Source organism: Rutidosis leptorrhynchoides, chromosome 10 (genome assembly GCF_046630445.1).
Source record: "Rutidosis leptorrhynchoides isolate AG116_Rl617_1_P2 chromosome 10, CSIRO_AGI_Rlap_v1, whole genome shotgun sequence".
Taxonomy (NCBI): domain Eukaryota; kingdom Viridiplantae; phylum Streptophyta; class Magnoliopsida; order Asterales; family Asteraceae; genus Rutidosis; species Rutidosis leptorrhynchoides.
In genome coordinates this window covers 169,325,760-169,344,818 of record NC_092342.1, presented here as the reverse complement: position 1 = coordinate 169,344,818, position 19,059 = coordinate 169,325,760, and the positions used below count along the sequence as shown (strand labels likewise).

At 32.0% G+C, this 19,059-nt stretch overlaps 1 non-coding gene across 1 annotated transcript; it reads left to right on the top strand.

Annotated features, from left to right (window-relative positions):
• Window positions 1–13,700: 13,700 nt before the first annotated feature.
• On the top strand, window positions 13,701–13,807 carry LOC139873972 (small nucleolar RNA R71). The gene has a single exon (XR_011767680.1). It is a non-coding gene; the product is annotated as a small nucleolar RNA R71 (small nucleolar RNA).
• Window positions 13,808–19,059: the final 5,252 nt, after the last annotated feature.

The following is a 19,059-nucleotide window of genomic DNA, read 5'->3' as shown; positions in this document are numbered from 1 at the left end:
ACATTAGTGTGTCTAACTGATAGTCGTTAGGATGCATTAGTGAGTCTGGACTTCGACCGTATCTGGATGTCAAAAGTTTTGCTTATCATTTTGTGATGAAAATCATCTACTTATCATCCTTAGGTAATTAACTGCTTATCATTCTTAGTCTAGACACGTCTTGCTGCATTGATTGCATAAATAGTATATAGACAAAATTCATATCTTAGCGTATCTGCTAAATCATATCTTATCGTATCTATTACTGTAAACTTTTCCTGACATATTTCGTAAATTCCTCCGTAACCTACGAAATCTTTTGTTCTATATATATGGATATTCTATGTAATTAGAATACCATCCGATAGCCAGAAAATCATTTCATATCGAAAAATCCTTTATCCAATTGTACGAAATGGAATTCATCATCAATTCAAGTCCCTCGGATTCTGAAATGGAATCCCACTCAAGCTCCAAAAGTAGTGTGACCGGAATGGATCAACCAATCAGCCATCATCTATTCTGGATGAATTGGGGATGGGTTCATAGCCTCCTCAATCATTGGAGACAAGAAGAAGGTGATCCCTTCCATCCACCACATTGCCCTCTTGGTGAAGAACCTGAAGTACTTACCGGCGAACCTGTCCGAAACACCATTTTCTCTCTAATTTCCAGAGTATCTCATCACGATTATATACTACATCAAATTCTAGATTTTATTTATCCGCTCGTCCGAATCGACAATCACCCTGGTGTAATAGAAGAAGTCAACGAGCTTCGCGCTTGGGTAGTGGCTTTGGAGAATATGGTGCAAAGGTTACGAACACCAGCAGCAGCAGCATGACCGGTACCACCATCAGCAACACCAAAAGTACCATCGTCACCACCACCAACAACATCCGCATCCCACACCGCAACATCACAATCTGTACTTCAAGCATCAACGTCATACACCCTGTAAATATTAAGGAATACCAACAACAACAAACGATGAAGTATTAATTCATAACTTCATTGAAGAGATATCTTTGCGGCGATTATGTAATCTCCAAAGTCTTAGAGATTATTTAATTCTGACCGTAAATCAGATGAGTGAACGAAGAGGGTAGAGTAGAAACTTTGATCGGAAATGGTGTACGATTTACAAGCCAGACTTGTTTTACCAACAGCATCAACAGTATCGTTAGCATCACCAGCACAGTTAGTGCCGTCAGCATGACCATAATCAGCAACACCAATAACATCACAAACTCCGTCAGTTCAAGAATTACTGTGGACATCATTACGAATCAATAACGTGTATATTGTATCAACGAATTATGAAGTATTAACTCATTCCCTCTGAAGAAATTATATGTATATTTTATATATATATATATATATATATATAAATTTTGAGATCAAAAATAAATCTTTCCGTACTAAGCTATTGTGTGTGAATCTTAACTACTCGGTTAATTCATATTACTAATATACAATAATGTACGTCCTTCATCCGCAACTTAACCATCATTAACTACAATCTCTGTCTCAATTCAATAAATTCCAATTCATAATAAATCAAGTGTATCACTTAAATATATGGTTGATTTTACACTTTCATCATCGATGTACTCAAAACTTTTCAGATAACATCATTCGTACCTTGCGAAGTTCACAAGAACTCCACGAACACCAACATTTTTCATCAACAAAATAACGAAGTATTGATTCATAATTGTTGAAGAAATACCTATGTAATTTCTAAAGTTTTAGGGATTATTCAATTCTGGCTTCAACCGTAAATCAAATGAGTTTAATTTAATATTAACTCATTAAATCCATGTTACATCCAAAGAAAATATGCACACATATATATTTTCATAAAGACTGTAATAAAAGTTTGTTGTACAAAATATTAATTGTGAAAATCTTTTTTAACAGGTAGGTAATACCTGAGAGATATATAAATTTACAATTAATATGTTACATTCTTCGAATCTAATTCAGCAAATCATCCATTATACTCCCTACTTTCACAACAATATACATTCTTTCATAGAAATCAAAACAACCATACTCATTCAAATTCAATTACATATTCTGATTTTGAAATCACAGAATTCAATTCGAGATATAACCAGTATCATCATTCTTAGATTCCTATATCTTTCAAAGCTATATTTTGACTTCAAAACTGTATTAAAACATCCTATGTATATTAACGATTACAATCTGTGATCAAACCCTCCGAATTTCCTGAAGACACTTCAAATAATGAGCAATCGAAATAATAATCCAACCACATATTACCCACAGTTAAGTACCTAAAATGCTCTCGAAACCAAAGTCATAGTGCGACACGTATCCGTGTTAGACCCTTTAGCATTTACTAGCTAAAATAACTTTTCAATTCCTTTTAAAAGTAGCCAGTTTTGTCACAGCTCCAGCAAGTCAACTTCGACTCTTCAGTCGAGCTAGCCTTATTATAACCTTGATATATACGTTGCCCTTTCGCCATCGATACCAGGGAATCGTTTATGTTCCATCACATTAGCAATAAACTTACCAACAACTCCACTGGCTTTCGACTTTTCGAAAAATCATTATATCGAAACCCCATCATTTACTCATCCGCACCTTGTAACAAGAATTACCAAACCAATTATTGAAAAATCAGCAATCAGTATTTTGAAATCTCGCAGCATGTCTACATCAACAGTTATATATACATATAACGTCTATCTCCTGAACTTACTTATTTCGAATGTGAAGTTTCTGAAAAACACCATGAACTGCGAACTAGTTCTCAAAATGCTGATGAAGCAGCAAAAACTATAAACAACCTTAACAGTAAAAAGTTTGATGATAAAGAGTAGTGTGTCGGCAAATCTCAGAAAAAGAAAAGATTTGGTACTGAAAAACGGATTGAGTAAACCATGAAGGAGGTTGTGGATAGATCACAAGGACGAAATCTACCTTCAAAGAATCCAAATGATTCCATGTCTGCTGAAGTCATTATCGAATACCTTACTCCTGACTCTAAACTCTTGTGGACAATATCTTTCATCATCCTCTGATATTAGAAAGTCTAAGATATCATCGTATCTTTCATTATAAATATCCTCCATATTTCTGAAGATATTTTATAACTATTCTTATCCAAAATTAGTTATCTTTTCACTCTATCTGTGTTACATCATAAAAGAAACTGTTTTAGTTTCTAAATTCTGAAACTTTCGAGTTTAAAATAGGAATATTTTTGAAGTAGTATTGGGAACTGAAGCATGAGTTAGTATAATATAATGACACTTGATCAACGTGATTATATTACAGTAATTCATGCTGAGTTTTTAAATGGAACGTGATGATTCACAGATCATAACGTCATCATGTGCTATGTTACACGACTCTTGTATTCTCTTTAACCTCTAAAATATCAAGAAAATATTTCTTGATGATTCGGTCTTTTCTGAGGTATTCTAGTAATTTGACAAGTTGAGATCGTGCCATTATAATTTTCTTCTTAGAACATTAACAATGTTCATTCCGAAATTCATATCTGCGAATTCTGGACCATTACAAGCGGTACTTAATCGCAAGAAGAAGAAATGAAAGGACAAATCTACGAAATAGAAACTATGGTATAAATCGCAGCAAATAGGAGAAAGTATTAACTGTGGATGACAATGATTATAGGAGACAGAAGCTGGGACATCAAAATTTAAGGGAAGGTATAAAACCCAACAACAACCCAGAAACTATAAACAGTAGATATCGATACAGATAGCAATATAAAGACACGGGAGAACTAAGAACACTATAAAACCCAAAATATAGTAGAAGTAAATAGATTCTTCTGACGACAGGTGAAAAATAAGAATGACTGATATGAAAGTTAGGAGTATATCGAGAATCAGCACTGGATGAAGCATATTGAAGAATAATTTTAAAGTATGAATTGAGGGAGAAAGAATAGAAGGTGTGAGTTGTAAGGAAACGAAGGAGGTGGATTTATAGTGAAATATCCGACAGAGAAATCAAGATGGATTATTGCATTAATACGAAGAGGATCATAATTTCCTTAATCGCCAAAGAATCAAATCCAATATAGATTAGAAAGATTTTCTTTAAATCTGGAGACCAATCGTGATGACGTCAAAAGATATGACGAATCACTATAATCTTATTTCATTCACTTACGATAACTTCACTCATACACTTTGAGTAATTGAATTATTTTATCTATACTTCTTAAACATGATGAAACTCTATAATCGTCATAATAACATTCTCATTGTTAGCCATGACGACCTCTATCAAATTTCGGGGGCGAAATTTCTTTAACGGGTAGGTACTGTTACGACCCGGAAATTTCCGAACAAATTTAAACTTTAATCTTTATATTATTCCGACACGATAAGCAAAGTTTGTTAAGTTGAATTTCAAGAAATGTAAACCGTGTTCACACATTCATTTAACCTCGACCAAATTCCAATGATTCACGAACCATTATATGAACGAATATGATTATATATGTATATGTGTATATATTATAACTTGAAAACATTAACAAAGTATTAGACGTATAATACTTTACATAAACATATTTGTTTCATAATATATTTAGAATAATTATCGATGAAATTAAAAGATAATATCAAAAGGTTGAAATATTAGATACAATGAATTATGATTTCGAGTCTCTGTTGAGAGGTCCACCTTGATCTAGGAAATCTGTTCCTTTTATCGATATTCAAAATATTATTAACGTGATTTATAAATAAGAACAAAAGTGTCATTAACAAGGATTAGACAAAAGTTAGTGGAAGACTAAAGTTAATAATAATGATTTAGTTACAAGTGTACGAAAACGTTTTTTGATATAATGGAACTTGACTATTAAAATATCCTTGTTTAAATAAAGTGGATTAGAATATTAGTTATTGAATATATATAGATAACTTACAACTTGTATTTAAAACGTATTCATTAAAAATATATGTTTTCAAATTAGTGAAGTACGCGATAGAACACTCGCTTAGTAATGCGATTGATATTAAAACGTTAGTACATAAATGAATAGGATATATTTTAATTTAAAAATGAAAACGTTACGTGCTGTAATATTTTTCTAAAACGAAATAAAAATGAACTTTGAAATATAATTAGTTTTGAAAAAATAAATATTATATCATTAGATAAATATTCCAAACATATATATTACGTACAAATTTACGATTCTAAGTTAAAATATATATATCTATATATTTTAACTTAGTCATAAAATGTCCTGATTTAAATAATATATTTTGATAAACAACGAGTCACTGATTTATAGAAGCAAATGAACACAACGCTCAATTTTATAAGTTACATTTTTTATAAGACAATTTATTGATGAGTAAGTCAAATTATTAATAAGGGTACACGTCGCGTAATGTAAAAGGCTAGTTTTCTAAATGTACGAAAGTGCGTTCGAAAAACCGAAAGTGGTACATGAGTCGAGTGACAACGTATGAGTCATTTGAACAAAAATTACATTTTTACTACGTACGTAAATATAATATAATATTTAATTAATTCTAAAGATTAAATATATTATATATTAAATAATATATAAATATATGTATCATATGTAAACTATGGGAGTGTCGGCAGGTCTAAAGAAATTGATTGTGGCCATGTACATATAGCAATGCGATCGCATGACTATACCTCTCAAGTCCCATGCGATCGCATGGTAGGTTAGGTGAGCTCAAGTTCCTTTAAAAACGTGTTTTTTGCTCGAACTGTTTTCATTCATCACTTCTCAATCTCTCTATCTCTCACGGTATCTATATATATAATTATATTATTTTTATTAATAGTATTATTATTAATCTTTTTATTATTATTATTATTATTATTATTATTATTATTATTATTATTATTATTATTATTATTATTATTATTAACTAGTAGTATACATAAAATATTACGACGGAGTGCTGTCCAAGTGATTTAAAAACGGGTTTTATGAGTAGGATAGGGCTAAGAAAATTGTGGGTTATAACTATGGAGGTTATGGGTATGGATCATGGGTATGCTCGTGAGGTCAATCTAGTGTTTATCATCTCCGTTGCATCTACGTACCTTTCCTGCAATATTGAATCTCAATATTGATACGTAAGCACTCATAATTTAATTTTTACATACTAATAGTGTATCCCTGACTAGTGCTCGAGTATATAGGATTATGCATGCTTGTACTTTTGATATTGCCATTAGATAGGTTATGTTGAATCCTGAATTAGTTACATATGCTGTTGAGATAAGGTATAAGATATGCATGTCGTTGGAAAGCTAGCGAAAAATTAAGAACTTTTCATTTAGATATCGAATGGTTTCATTGAACGGATTAGAAGTTATAGTCAATTGAATTTTTGTATTATTATTAAAAATGATTATTATTATCGTCGTTATATCGTCGTTCTAGTTTTTATCTAATTATTATTATTATTATTATTATTATTATTATTATTATTATTATTATTATCATTAACAATAAAAAGTATTATCATTAAAAATTGTTATTTTTATTATTATTACTATCGTTATTATCGTTAAAGTTATAATTAGTATTATCATTAATATTATCATAATGTTTATTATCATTAGTATTATTATAATTAAAAACTAATATTAGTAACACCTAAATTATTATGATTACTATTTTTATCATTAACATGAACGCGATATAAAAGACGATTAAAAGCTATTAAACGAATCGATTAGGAAATAATGAGTATGTGTATTGATTAAGAAAAAAATTATCATTCATATTATTTTTATCATTACTATTAGTATTAAAAGTATCGTTAGTATTAAGACTATCATTTTAACAAAAATTATCATTTTAATAGAAATGTCATTGTTATTATAAAATAACAATATTATTATCTTTTTAAATAGAAATATTATTTTAAAGTTAATATTAAAAAGTATTGTAAATATTAAAGTTATCACAATTAGAATTATCATTTTTATCATAATATTATTTTTAGTAAATATGAATATTGATATTTTTATTAATAGAATAATAATAATTATTATTACAAAATAATACAACTTTTACTTATTATTATTATCAATGTTATTTTATCAAATAAATATGTAATACAAATAATATAATTACCTTAATAAAACCTATCATAATAATATTTCTATGATTTTAAATGAACTTTATAAATTTTAATATTTAAGATATATAAAAGTATATTTTTATATAAAGTTTTATTTATTAATAAATGAATTATAGTATTTACTCTAATAAATCTTTTAAAAATATTTAAAAATATAACACGATGATATTTAAACTATATAATAATCATGTATAAATTTTGGAAATCATTTTGAGTCAAATTCACTTTTGTTGACTTTTGCATATTAGTCTCGAGCATTAGGATTGTGGTACATTATGACTTGACCTAATTTGTTAGACAAATATTGACCAACATATAAATATATATAATTAATATAGGTTCGTGAATGCGAGGCCAACCTTGCACTTGTTCAATGATGTTATATGTATTTTTACTACGAAATACAGTATGGTGAGTTTCATTTGCCTTTTTACCCTTTATATTTTTGGGCGGAGAATACATGCGCAATTTTTATAAATATTTTACAAAATAGACACAAGTACGTGTAACTACAATCTATGATTGAATGATCGAAATCGAATATGGCCCTTTTAGCTTGGTAGCCTAAGAATTAGGGAACTGGACCTAATTGATGCGAATCCTAAAGGTAGATCTACGGGAACTAACAACCCCCATTCTGGAATTTAGAATTCTTTAGTACTTCGAGTTTATCATCTCCGATGGGTGTCCCGGAATGATAGGGGATATTCTATATGCATCTTGTTAAGGTCAGTTACTAGGTGTTCACCATATGAATGATTTTTATCTCTATGCAGTTTGCGAAATGCCTGATACGAGATGTGTATTTATGAGAAATGAAAATCTTGTGGTCTATTAAAATGATAAAAATGATCGTTTATGATAAACTAATGAACTCACCAACCTTTTGGTTGACACTTTAAAGCATGTTTATTCTCAGGTATTAAAGAAATCTTCCGCTGTGCATTAGCTCATTTTAGAGACCTTAATTGGAGTCATTCATGGCATATTTCAAAAGACATTGCATTCGAGTCATTAGGTTCATCAAGATTATTATTAAGTTAATTATAGTTGGATAGTGGATATTATGAAATGGTATGCATGCCTGTCAATTATCGATGTAAAGAAAGTTTATCTTTTAAAAACGAATGCAATGTTTGTAAAATGTATCATATAGAGGTCAAATACCTCGCGATGAAATCAACTATTGTGAATCATTTGTAATCGATATGGACTTTGTCCAGATGGATTAGGATGGGTCATGAAAATCGTAGGAGTCTTGGGTTAGCGTCTTGCTTAGTGAATAGATATTTAAGCGCTGAATGATCTGTATAAACCGTTGTTTTGGACTGGATGAGATAGGAACGGAATTTGTCGAAGGTGAATACTACTGCTAGCAGCTCCTTTTCCGTGGTGGTGTAATTCTCTTGAGCTCTAATTAAGGTTTTACGGGCGTAATAGATTGGACGAAAGTGTTTATCTTTTCGTTATCTGAGTACAGCTCCAACTGTGAAGTCACTCACATCACACATGATCTCGAATGGTAGACTCCAATCAGGAGCTATCATGATAGGTGCATGTGTTAGCTGTTCCTTCAGATAGTTGAATGCTTTAATACATTCTTCATCAAATACCAACGGAACTTCCTTTCCAAGGAGATGAGTGATAGGTCGTGTGACCTTTGAGAAATCTTTGATGAAACGTCGGTAGTTATTGACGTATCTAAGTAAACTCCTTACCGAATTTACTGTGGTAGGTTCGGGAAGTTTAGTTATGGTCTCAATCTTAGCCTTATCAACTTATATTCCTGATTTTGAAATCTTATGTCCTAAAACTATCCCTTCTTTAACGATGAAGTGACATTTCTCCCAATTCAGAACTAAATTCTAATCTTCACACCGGGTGAGCATCTTGTCAAGGTTGGAAAGGCACGAATCAAAGGTGCTACCAAATACCGAGAAGTCATCCATGAAGACTTCCATACAACGTTCAATCTTGTCGTGGAATATTGCTACCATGCATCGCTGGAAAGTAGCTGGTACATTGCATAACCCAAAGGGCATGTGTCGATAGGCAAATATTCCATAAGGACAGGTGAAGGTTGTCTTCTCTTGGTCCTTTAGATCGAGGGGGATCTAAATGTAGCCGGAAAAACCATCAAGGAAACAATAGTACTCGTTTCCTGATAGACGTTCCAATATTTGATTGATGAAAGGTAATGGAAAATGATCTTTTCGGGTTGCATCGTTAAGTTTACGATAATCTATACAAACCCTCCAACCGGTGACCTCCCGTGTTAGAATAAGTTCATTATTCTGATTTTGGATTACAGTCGTCCCTCCCTTCTTGGGGTACCACTTGAACAGGACTGACCCATGGTGAATCGGAAATGTGATAGATTAGACCGGCGTCTATAAGTGTTATTACTTCTTTCTTGATGACTTATTGAATCATAGGGTTGACCCTTCTTTGCCTCTGAACTGACGGTTTGAAATCATCTTCCATGAAGATCTTGTGGGTGCAATAGTTGGGGCTGATTCCTTTTATGTCAGAGATCTTCCAAGCAATTGCCTTCTTATGTGATTTCAAAACTTGAATCAATTTTGCCTTCTCTTGGGGTGTGAGGTCTTTCGAGATGATTACGGGGAGCTGTGATTCTCCTTCTAAGAATGCATACTCTATATTTTCGGGTAACTTCTTCAATTTCAATTACAGAGGTTCCTCGATAGATGGCTGATGTTTTAGCAGAGTAGTATATAAAATAGCTTATATTTTTACAGAAAATACTATTAAATACGATACAATTTTACACAAGATATTTATTTATTTATAGAATGGATATACTTAAACCTTGCTACAACACTTATAGGCAGTGTACCTAATCGTAAAGTAGTGTAGTTTTTAGTAAGTCCGGTTCGTTCCTCAGGGAAATCTTTAAACAAAGCTTAACGCTATATTAGTTTACTTTTATAAAAATACAAATATATATATATAAGTAATATTATTATTATAAAGGGGGGTTTTTACCGTTTAATGACCGGTTTGTCGATTTTAAAACTTTAGTCGCAGTTAAAACCAAATGTAAAATATTAAAAATAAATACAAGACTTAAATTAAAGCATAAAGTAAATAACGATAATGAAATTGCGAATAATAAAAGTGCGATAAAATAAACTTGCGATAATTAAAAAGTACGATAATTAAAAGTGCAATTAAATAAAATAACAATAAAAAAGCGATAATTAGAAGTGCAATTAAATATAAAATAAAGGAAATTAAATATAAAATAAAAGAATTATGCTTATTTAAACTTCCGTAATCATGATGTTTGACGTGTTGATTTTAGTTTTATGCCCATGGGTTAATTGTCCTTTGTCCTGGATTATTTAATATGTCCGTCTAGTTTTTGTCCATAACAGTCCATCAGTCATAAATATAAAGTGCGAGTGTCCTCGTCAAATTATTCTTATACCCGAAGTTAAATATTCCAACTAATTGGGGACTTAAACTGTAACAAGATTTTAATACTTTGTTTAATAATTACACCAGGATGTCGACTGAGTGTAACCCAAGGTTTTAATATTTTGTTATCAATTATACCAAGTGTCCTTGTACATAATTTCACCCCTGTTTTAATTATTCTAGTGTCTATTAATCCATTCCCGTGTCCGGTTAAATGAACGATTATTCGTACATATAAATACCCCGCCCATCGTGTCCGATCGAGTGTATATGGTAATTTATAGGGACGCCCAATTGTAATTCTTTATATTAACATTAACAAACTATCATTTAGTTAAACAAATATAAAGCCCATTAATAGCCCATACACTAATTTCCACAAGTGTCGTTCTTTTGTCCAAACCCCAATTATGGTACAAAGCCCAATTACCCAATTTTAGTAATTAGCCTAACATCATGATTACTTCGGATTAAATAATCATAATAATAACTTAGCTACGAGACATTAAATTAAAAAGGTTGAACATAACTTACAATGATTAAAAATAGCGTAGCGTTACACGGACAGAATTTCGACTTACACCCTTACAACATTCGCTAACATACCCTTATTATTAGAATTATAATTAAAATTAAAATATAAAATATAAATATATATATATATATTTTACGTATGAATGAGAAAAGAGAAAGATAGATTGATATTTTTGGTGCACCAAAGCTCAATTTTTATAGGCATGTGGGCTGGAACTGGAGCTCATGCGATCGCATGGATTTATGCCTTCCAGGCCATGCGATCGCATGGCCAGCTGGGGAGGCTCATTTTTGGTTGTTTTCTTCTGCCGACGGTTTTATAAATAATATAATATATTAAATAATTATAAGAATTATTTAAATATTATATTTTATTTATGTGCATAGTTGACTTGTAATTTTAGTCCGTTGCGTCGAGCGTTGAGAGTTGACTCTGGTCCTGGTTCCGGATTTTCGAACGTTCTTGCGTATAATTTAATATCTTGTACTTTGCGTTTTGAATCTTGTACTCTTGTAATTTCGAGACGTTTCTTATCAATAATTGGAACCTCTTTGATTGTATTTTGTACTTTTGAGCTTTTTGGTCGTTTGCGTCTTCAATTCGTCGAATCTGTCTTTTGTCTTCACCTTTTATTATTTAAACGAATATCACTTGTAAATAGAACAATTGCAACTAAAAGCTTGTCTTTCTTGAGGAATAATGCTATGAAATATATGTTCGTTTTTAGCATTATCAATGGCTTAATTCTAGCTATTCCCTTTCGGTCTAACAAGTCATATCTCTCCTAGAATTCTGATTCTTCTTCAATATCGGTCACTGATGCTATTTGTTCTTTGTTCTTGGAAATGTCCTTCTTAATGCTTCCTCTTCAGAAACATCTTCCTTAGTCTTGAAGGTTGGTTCAGGAATTTCAACACAGTCCTCTTTTGACTGGGGTTCCTGAAATACCGGAATGAAATCTGTTTCTTCATTCGGTCTTCTCCTTAACAGAGGTAGGGGAATGCCTTGTCCTAGCAGTGCTATCTAGATAGTCTTGCCAAGAAAATTACTTTCGGAGAGAGGAGATTTATGTTGCCTAAGGTTCACGGCTGAATGATTGTCGAGATTTTCTTCAGGAGTTGTAAAGAACAGATCCTTAGAAATTTGATCTTGATTACATATAGCCATGGTTTCTTCCAGGTATTCGTTGACCAGCTCTTGAAAAGAATCAGTGAGATTTAGATCTTCTTCGCGAGGATGGTTCATGAGACGGTCAACATTGAATGTGACTTCTTCAGTTCCCACTCTTAATTTCAATGATTTCTCGTGTGCATCAATTACGGCCTTGGCAGTATTTAGGAATGGTCTGCCAAGTATGCGTGGGACCTTCGTGTCTTCCTCAATATCCATAATGACAAAATCAACGGGAAATGCGAACTTATCCACTCAGACTAGGACAACTTTAGCTATTCCTCAAGGAATCTTAACTAATCTGTCCGCGAGTTGGATAGTCATTCTAGTAGGCCTTAAGTCATTTAATCCTAGCTTTTTGAATGATGAATAGGGCAATAGGTTTACACTGGCTCCTAAGTCTGCTAATGCATTTCTAATTTGTACATCTTACAGGTAGCAAGGTACCGTAAATCTTTCTGTATCTCTTAACTTAGGGGGAATACCATGTTGTAATACTAATGAGCATTATTCATTTAAGGGCAAGCTAACTATCTTTCTTAATCACTTTTTGTTGGAAGGTAGTTCTTTGAAAAATTTAGCGCAGTTTGGCATGTCTACTAAAGCATCTACTGGTCGTACATTCAAATGAATATTCTTGATAATATCCCAATACTTAGCGAATTGCGCTTCCTGTTTTTCCTTCCTAAGCCTACCTTGGAAAGGTATGCGGGCGCGCGGAATAATTTCCGGGGCCTTATGAGGGATAGGTTCCGGTGGATTGAAAACTGGGTCAATTGACACAGGTTCCTTATCGGGAAAAATCTTGTATGGGTATATTAACAGTTGTTTCCTTCCCACCTCTAGTGATTACTAGGGCATCAAACTCACTACACTCTATATCAACTTTAGTGGTTAAACGTTTTAGCGTAAGCCGAAAATTGGTTATTAATTCTTCAAAAGTCTTTATCAAAGTATCGAACTTATTTTGACATTCTATGACTTGAAGGTTTATCATGTATTGCTTTTTCATAGATTTAACTAAAATTTCCTTAGAGTGGAGATTAGGTTTGTGCAATGGGAATATTATATTATGGTCCGAGCTATTTTGCTGTTTATGTGCCCATCTAGGGTAAGGATACCTTAGATTGGTTCTAGTAGCATCGGTGTTTTTAGGAATTGGTAAACTTTGAAGAGTGAGGGTGAGATCATGTAACCTAGTTTCTAGCATTTTTACCATATGAGTGAAGACGTCATCCTTCTCAGTAGCTTCATTGCTCCAATCTTCCTGTTGTGCAGCTATTGTGTCTAAGAGATTCCATGCTTCGTCTGCTATTCGTGACATGAAATTGCATTGCGAGGCAACGTCTAGGAGAGTCTTATCATCCTTGGTCAAACCATTGTAAAGCGTACAGATTATGTCTGCCTGACTTAACGAATGATTGGGACATCTTTTAAGCATCACCTTTAGTCTATTCCATGCTAGACACAATGACTCATTTTCTTTTTGATAAAAGTTTGTGATGTCATTTCTTAAACTGGTTTGTAGGGAGGGTGGATAAAATTTGTTTAAAAACTTGAAGGCTAGTTCCTCCCATGAATGTAATGAATTCGGATTAAGTTTGTCAAACCATGCTAAAGCGTGTGTAGGCAGAGAATATTGAAAAAGATGAAGTTTCACAATGTTTTTCTCGTTTTCTTCCTTCTTAAAAGAGTCATTCAGACTGATAAATTTGTTTAGGTGAAAGTTTGGATCGTCAATCGGTAATCCTTGAAATTTACAGATCATACTGACTAGTTTAATCATGTGTGAACTGATTTCAGGATTTCCTTCGGTTCCTAAGGTGATTGGTCCTCCTCTTTCCTCTAAGCATGACTTATGCATAGAAGCAAGGGTGTTTTGTTGTTCCATTTTTAGAATTTCTGTTTAAAAAGACTTAAAAATAACTTTTAGAAAATATTAATTGACTAAAAGGATCGATAAATTAATAAAAACAGTTATTCTTGAAATTCGGCCGCTAACCTTATCGGATATCTTAACTGATAGGACTTCTTACAGATTACTTTGTATCTAGGTGGCCAGGCCGACTACGGAGAGGCAGGATCCTTTTAGTTGCAATATAATTGGAGACTATTCGGAAAATTCAACAACCAAGTCCGTTTGTATGTCTTTATTAGACACCACCAATCAATACTTTTGTCTATTTAAAATTTTTCTCAATCAAAATATTCGATCCCCGGAAGTGGCGCCAGAAAACTTGTTACTACTATGATATGGCCGAAATGGACGGTTTTATTCGTGCGGTGTCGTTAGGCCACAGGACGTCGGATTCAGTTGATCAGGGTAGCAAACAGTGGTTTTGTTTATTTATATTGTGCGGGACCTAAATTTACTTTTACTTTCTAAGGTGTAGAAGGTGTAAGTTAACCTAGTGTCGTATTCTTGAATTGATTAACGAATTGAAGATCAAGCGGATAATTGTCTTTTATTTAAATTACCTAGATAAAGGATAGTAGTTGGTTTAAGCTAATGGTCCTAAGTACGGAAAAGTAAATAAAGTGGAAGGATATTCGGAGTATGCAGATCATGGAAATTGTGATGGACCCGTCAATACACTTAACGGCTTCGTCACTTGGTCCCACAGCTTGATCGAACTTAAATGAATTTAATAAATGACATTGCATTCTTTTGTTTCAAAAGTTTCCCAAAAAGGAAACATACCAAAATATGTAGTTTAAACAACCCAACATATTAATAACCAAAATTGACATTAAAAGATTGTCACCTAAACCCACAAGTTTAAATTATTCAAAAATAGAATGCAAGTTCAGAGTTTCATAAATGTTTAACAAAATCTGCCCAAATGCATGCAGACTCTTCTAACACAGCGGAAGCATCAAACAAACTCAAGTACCTGTGAAAACATGCGAGTAAACTGTCAACAAAAATGTTGAGTGAATTATAGGTTTAAATAAACATATAAGCTTTAGACCACAAGATTTAAAATGTTAGAAAACATAAAACATTATTTCATTATCAATGAGCCACCTGGTAACCACTTAACCCTTTTATTTACCCTTGGCAAACACAATAATAATGTACACTGAACAAGTGTATCTTCAACTAAATATGAAGTACTAAACATTCCGATTATAAATTGCTAGCGCGACTAGCTCGAAATGGGGTTGTCAAACCCGATAGATCTATCCGTAGGATTCGCGTTCACTAGTAGAAACCAGTGATTACAGTTACCAGACTAGGGAATATTTTTATTCAACTCATAATGAATAATTTAACTTTAATTGCCACTTGTGTCTAAACGTAAAAATAAAATACATGTAATCACATCCCAAAAATATAATTTGAAAAGTATGTAAAAATAGGACTATAACTCACCTTAAAGCAAATGAAGTAACCAGACAAAAATGCGAACAACAATGAAGTAAAGTGATCAAGAATGATCACAACGCCGACCTATAAATAAAGCAGGTCGATATAAATAACTAACTTAGGTCAAGTCTTAGTATGATAGCTATTGTACATGTTGCAAGTAGACATAGAACAACACTCAACATGCATCGATTTGATCGGAACAGCGTACGGATACACACTTTCTATTTTTAGAAAGTTTTTATTTTTAGCAGGTTTCTATTTTTGGAAAGTTTCTATTTTAGGAAAGTTTCTATTTTAGAAAAGTTTTTATTTTTGGAAAGTTTCTATTTTAGAAAAATTTCTATTTTTGGAAAGTTTCTATTTTTAGAAAATTTCTATATTTGGAAAGTTTCCATATTTAGAAAGTTTCTATTTTTTGAAAGTTTATAAGTTAGGAAAGTTTCCTTAATTAGAAAGTCAACAAAAGTCAATTGAAAGTCAAAGTCAACCGAAAGTCAACTCAAAAGTCAACCTTAGTCAAACATAGTTAACATTAGTTTTAAAAGTATAGGTTATAATAATAATATAGGTTATCATGTTATTTAAAGTCAATTATGTATAATTATGTCATAACATAAGTTTAATTAAATTAAAATGAATTATTAAAGTTAACATAAGTTTAAATTATATAATTAATATAACATAAGTATTTAATTAAGTAATTAAATATTAATCATAATATAAGTATTATTAATTAATAATAAATTTTAAATCATATCATAAGTATTATTAAATAATAATGAATTATTAATCATATCATAAGTTTCTAATTATAATTATTAAATCATAAGTATTTAATAATTAAATTATAATTAAATAATAACTAAGCCTTATAATAATTAATTAATTAATTAATCCTTATTATAAGTCTTATTATAATAATCTCATAATACAAGTTTAATACTTACCATAAGTATTTTTCATTAATAATAAAAGTATTATTAATCATAAGTTTAAGTAAATATTTAATTAAATCATAATTAATTAATAATGATATGATAAATATATATATATATATATATATATATATATATATATATATATATATATATATATATATATATATATATATATATATATATATCATAAGTCTTAAATTAAATAATTACTTTTTATATCATAAGTAATTTATTAATAATGAAATTCAATATTTATATCATAAGTCATAATTAATAACCATAAGTTTTAATTAAAAGTTCATCGGGTCATAACTTAAGCCCCGGGAATCAGTTTTCGGCAAGTCTCATATATCTTCGCCTAACCAACCCACCCGACACATTAGTGTACTCAAGAATACCCCAAGAACAGCCACCAAGTCGTGACCTATAGCCATTATTCAACTTGGAGCTTTAATCCGTTCAAAAACATGTTTTAGTCATAACGGATGATCCGTGGCTCGGATTTCGATAACCCGAACATGAAAGTTCATCCAATCATCAATCCTAACACACTAGTACACCCAAAATACTCCAAAAGTGGTCACAAAGTCGGACCATACCTGTACCAATTCGTTCTTACATTTTAATTTTAATTAAACACCATTTTAATCGTATCTAGAGCTCCGGGAATCGAAATAACATGAATCCGGAGTCTAAAATTAATGTATTGATGAGAGGAACTCATCTAAACACTTTAATTTCACTTTTATATCAGTTATTTTACAGAAATAAACAAACAAGCTGCTGTCCCAAAACAATCAAACTGAAAACATGTATAATCGAGCATTTCTGCGCATACTATCAACAATACAATAACATATAAGCATCATACTATCAAAATAACATATAAAAACAGTAAAATATAAGAAAAATCAAAAGCTTGGGTTAGGGTTTATAACCTAATCGAGAAAAGAAAGATATGAGCGTGTAGAGATCAGAGAGATGAACGCGGTTGTGTAAACGATTAGAGGATCCAAGCTCTTGATTGAATGAAGATGATGATGATGATGATGATGATGGGTGTGGTAGGCGACGACCAAGAAACAAAAAAGGAGAGGAGAAAGTGTTGAGAGCAAAATTAGAAAATTAGGTTTATGAAAAATGAAATAGTGTAAAAATGAAAAAGGAAAAGGCACTCCCCCCCATCTAAGGGGTTTGGCCAATTGGAGGGTGTGGGGTGGATCCCATGGCCCACTTTTGTTATTTGGTAAAGTCCTTGTGGCCCGAATGTCCGATCGAAACCCGAAACGAGAAAACACGACTACGCGATTGAAAATTCGGAGAGATAACAAATACGCGACGAAAAATATATAAAAACACTATATATAAATATATGAAATTAAAATATCATATTTAAAATAATTTGGACTTAAAAATCCCAAAAGCTTGACCGTTGGTTTGAAAATAGAAAAGATTTGCCGGATAGAAATCCGCGACAAGTAGAAACGTACGATTTAAAATATGAATACAAATATTCATTTAACACATAATAATTAATATATTATTATTAAAATAATAATATAGGTCATGAAAATGACGTGGCATGAATAACAGTTAACGGTCGTTAAATAATTAACAGTAAAAGATAACGGAAAAAGTAGGGTCGTTATAGTACCTTCCCGTTACGGAAATTTCGTCCCGAAATTTAAGCAGGTGCAGGGGTTGACTCAGCATCTGGGAACAAATGCGGTTATTTCTCTTCATCTGATCTTCACGCTCCCAAGGAACACCATGTCTAGAGACAATCTCCTTCAAATACAAACGAGTAAGCTTCTCCATCTAATCTGTTTCCTTAATCGACAAGAAATGAGCTAACTTTGTGAGTCAGTCAACAATAACCCAAATGGTATCATAACTACCCACAATTCTTGGTAACTCCGTAATAAGGTCCATTGTAATACCTTCCCACTTCCACTCGGGAATCTCAGGTTGCACCAACAGTCCTGACGGTTTTTGATGTTCAGCATTAACCTTAGCACAGGTCATACACTTAGCCACATAAGTAGCCACATCAGCCTTCAAATTAGGCCACCAATACAGCTCCTTAAGATCATGATACATCTTTCCTGAACAAGGATGAATAGAGTACCTAGACTTATGAGCCTCATCTAAAACAAGTTGTCGCAGATCACCAAACTTCGGAACCCAAAGAAGTCCCACAAATTACCTAGTACCATCTGCTCGTATCTCAAAATTCTTAGCCATGCCTCTTACTTTCTCGTTCACAAAATTCTCCTCCTTCAAGGCTTCTTGTTGTGCCTCAAGAATCTGCCTTGCGAGGTTGGTTCACCCCTCTCTTTATGACTTAACGCATCGACCACAACATTGGCTTTTCCCGGATGATATAATAGTTCACAATCATAATCATTCAACATCTCAACCCATCTTCGTTGCCTCATATTCAACTGTTTCTGATCAAGG